General features: G+C 40.6%; 1 pseudogene; it reads right to left on the bottom strand.

Moving 5' to 3' along the window:
- Positions 1-2468: 2468 nt before the first annotated feature.
- LOC125105808 (uncharacterized) lies at positions 2469-2569 on the bottom strand (annotated as a pseudogene).
- Between the last annotated feature and the right edge of the window lie 1749 nt (positions 2570-4318).

The following is a 4318-nucleotide window of genomic DNA, read 5'->3' as shown; positions in this document are numbered from 1 at the left end:
CGTGTCTGGAAAATTGGCTATGGATGGGGCCCTACTTCTGGAGGACAGTCATTCCCTGACATTTCTTGCCTATGTCATGGGGGACAAAGTAAGCTCCAGATATTAGAGGATGTCTTCAAATAAAGAAGTGCTAGCAGTTGGAAGTCCTGTGTGTTTAGGGATAAGAGTGAGGGCGGCAAGCAAGACAGAGTGACTGCTCTACCTTTTGAAGAAAATCACTGCTTGAGTGCAAAGTTCTCATTCTCTAGTGTGTCTCTTTGACTGTCTTGTTATAGACTGCTATTTATCAATTTCAGTTATAGATGACAGTCCCTATGAAGAGCAGGGACAAGGCTGGGGGAGGACCAATGTATGGCTTACTACTCATACTTATGCAGAAGACACAGCTCACTCCTCTTGTCCTGCAGGTCTCAGAAAAGACGTCTCCTCCTTAGCTTTCTTCTTGACCCCTCCTGTGTCCTCCATAGAACTCTGAGCTCACCCCTCTCACGGCACTTATAACATCCACTTGCACCTTTGTATTTACTCAACCATCTTTGAAAGACTCAGCTTTCTGAAGGCAGAATCTGTGCCTGTCAGAGAACATTGCAAGTGATGCATGTGATCTCCTCTTAAAAGGACAAACATAGGGGTGCCTGGGTGGCTCAGTCAGTCAAGCATCTGCCTTCAGCTCAGGTCATGATCCCAGGGTCCGGGCTCCCTGCTCAGTGGGCAGTCTGCTTCTCCCTTTGCGCCTCTCCCTCTCTCTCCCCTTTTTTACTCTCCCTTTCTCTCTCCCTCAAATAAATGGATAAGATCTTTTAAAGAAAAGAATAAAAATAATAAATCTTTTCTATTTTATGATGTTCCTTTTAAAGCAAGCATATGAGAGTGTGTGTGAATGTGTGCCATACTCCAGAAGAAGAGTAAGATGAGCCGAAATTAAGGAGGTCAGTGATTGTGATGCGAGGAGCACAGGAGAGGGCAGAAGCGGGGAGATCCACCAGGATAATACATTCTTGGGATTAAAATTAAGCAGCAGGAAGTGTAACATCATGTGAAGGGAGAAGACTCTTTAAAAACGAGCCTGAGGGGACGCCTGGGTGGCTCAGTTGGTTAAGCGACTGCCTTCGGCTCAGGTCATGATCCTGGAGTCCTGGGATCAAGTCCCACATCGGGCTCCCTGCTCAGCAGGGAGTCTGCTTCTCCCTCTGACCCTCCCACTTCTCATGCTCATTCTCTCTCTCACACTCTCTCTCTCAAATAAATAAATAAAATCTTAAGAAAAAAAAACAAAATGAGCCTGAGGAGGGCACATGGTGTAATGAGCACTGGGTGTTATATACAACTGATGAATCACCAAAGTGCCCTCTGAAATGAATAATACAGTATATGTTAATTAACCGATTTTAGATAAATAAATAAATAAATAAAACATTAAAAAATAAAATTAAAAACAAAAACAAAAACAAGCCTGAGAGGAACGCCATGCTGTTTTCCAGTGGCTGCACCAGCTTGCATTCCCATAAATGGTACACAAGGAGGGTTCCTCTTTCTCCCCATCTTCATCAACATTTATCGTGCTTTTGATTTTTGCCATTCTGACAGGCGTGAGGCGACAGCGCATTGTGGTTTTGATCTGCATCTCCCTGACGGTGAGTGATGCTGAGCATCTTTTCACCTGTTGTATCATTACATTGTACACCTGAAGCTAATGTAACACTATGTTAACTGTACTGGAATTAAAATGAAAGAAAAATAGCTAGAAAGTCATTTCCTTAAGGTACTTAAGGTAAAAAATTTTTTTTCTTTTTTTTTTTTAGTTTGTATTTATTTATTTGAGAGAGAGCGAGCAAGAGAGAGCACAAGTCAAGTGAGGAGCAGGGGAGAGAGAGAAGCAGACTCTCCACTGAGCAGAGAGCCCGATGCGGGGCTCGATCCCCGGACTCTGGGATCATGACCTGAGCCAAAGGCAGAACAGACTGAGCCACCCAGGTGCCTGGAAAAAAAAAAAGAATTTTAACTCACTTTTATCAACTCTGCTTTTAAATTTAGGTAGTTGGGGCATCTGGGTGACACGGTTAAGTGTCCAGCTCTTGGTTATGGCTTGGGTTGTGATCTCAGAGTCATGAGGTTGAGCGCTACATCAGGCTCCCCACTCAGCATGGAGTCTGCTTGGGATTCTCTCTCTCCCTCTGTCCCTTCTGCTCATCCTGTCTCTCTCTCTCTGAAACAAATAAATAAGTCTTTAAAAATAAATAAATACATTTAGGTAGTCAAATAGCTTGAATGAGCATATTTTGTATTTAAATGCCTTTTACATTTTTTCTGATTATGAATTTTTGCAACCTTACGGCAGAAAATTTTTTAAAATACAGAGAGGTTTCAAAATTATAGCCCTAATTCCCTGAGATAATTATTGTTTACACTGTGTTGTATTTCTGTATAATTTTTATCCAACACAGATCACATCTATAACTTACATTTTGGAAAATGAGAAGCATACAAGAATTTGCATGTCATCTGTGCACAGGTGCCATGCTAATCTTCCTGTATTGTTGCAATCTGGGTACAAATGTTGCTGAAATATTGTACATAAAATTTTATATTACATGTTGCATTTTCAATTTCTACTATATTTTAACTTTGCCCACAGCAGGATTTCTTTTCGGCTGAGTCCTTCAGGCCAAATCTAATTTTCTCTAATTGCTGGAGGAATTTCTGACATAGAAAGTATTTTCAATCCAGGGGGAGGGGCAAGCATTCTCTTTCCAAATCCCCAAAGGGGTACACTTGTGAAAATTTGTCAAACTTATATATTTAGGAAGATGCTAAGGTGTGGATGCATGTAACTGGTTTTTAAATTCATGCTCCATTTCCTAGAGCACTTTTTAAAAATGTAGAAGGGAAAACAGTCATTCTCATTATGGTGCCGCTACTCCCAAAAGATCATGCTATATGATTTTATAACATCAATATGACGGCCAGGAACCTAAACGACAAAGCTAATTCAAAAATGTGAAGTCGGGGCTCCTGGGTGGCTCAGTTATTAAGCATCAGCCTTCGGCTCAGGTCATGATCCAGAGTCCTAGGATCAAGCTCCACATCAGGCTCCCTGCTCGCAGGAAGCCTGTTTCTCCCTCTCCTACTCCCCCTGCTTGTGTTCCCTCTCTCTCTGCTCTCTGTCTCTTTCTGTCAAATAAATAAAGAAAATCTGAAAGAAAGAAAGAAAGAAAGAAAGAAAGAAAGAAAGAAAGAAAGAAAGAAAGAAAGAAAGAAGGAAAAAGGAAGGAAGGAAGAAAGAGAAAGGAAGGAAGGAAGGAAGGAAGGAAGGAAGGAAGAAAGAAAGAAAGAAAGACAGACAGACAGACATGAAAGCCCGGCTGCAGAGGCTACGTTTAAATTGGTCACCATTTTGTTCTTTCACCCTGTCCCTGCTCTCCGGATTTATGTCTTCACATTAAAAATAGCCACATGTAAAACTTGCTAAAAATGATATTGTTTGCATGTCATTCATAACCTAAAATTTTGAGGTTAAGCCAAGATTATTTTCTGGCATTTAGAAATAAGACATTTAAATATAAATCCATTTTTGATTTGATGAGTGGTCTTGGATAAATCAGTGTGAGGTGTGTTTAAGCCACTTTTAAAATCCTGCTGAAGAACAAATCTAAGGAACAACTAAACTAAGAACATGATTTTTTCACTCTGTATTTCCACGGATGAGTCATGTAAATGACCTTTAATCCTAGTACATTGAAAATGATTACTACAGTTAAAAACACTCATTCTACACTCCATAATTTCAATTGCGTGCTAAATGAGTTCTCTGCACCACTCAGAGAAAAGTCTACATACATAAATGGGCTTAAACCAGATGGGACCAAAAATATAATTTATCCAGAGATAAGCCCTTATGGTAAATAAATATCACTTCTGCTCTTCACAAACTGGTCTTGGTAAGTTAAAGGAAAGTAGGGGAAAAGAACTTTCAAATAGTTCTTTTCATTTCACAATGTATAATAAGCTTCCCATGTGCCAGTTACAATGCCAAGAGCCTGGGAAGGAAGGTAGGTCTCTATGTTGGACTAGCTCATCCCTGAGTGAAGGAGTCTCAGTGTTTTCTATAGAAGAGATGTGAGACTTAGACCCAAGATATATTCCAGGGGAAAAAAAGGAAAGGATGGGGCCACGGCTGGGATTTGTGTCTACAAAGTCCACAGAGCAACTCATTGAACTTGGCATCCCTGGGAGACTAATCCATCATATCACGGCATCTCTTTAGTGAAAATTTATAATTTCAAAACAGTTGGCCTCTGCGAGGCTCTTTTTGCCTCCT

Source organism: Lutra lutra, chromosome 7 (genome assembly GCF_902655055.1).
Source record: "Lutra lutra chromosome 7, mLutLut1.2, whole genome shotgun sequence".
In the NCBI taxonomy this organism is placed as follows: Eukaryota; Metazoa; Chordata; class Mammalia; order Carnivora; family Mustelidae; genus Lutra; species Lutra lutra.
This window is presented reverse-complemented; position numbering and strand designations above follow the sequence as displayed.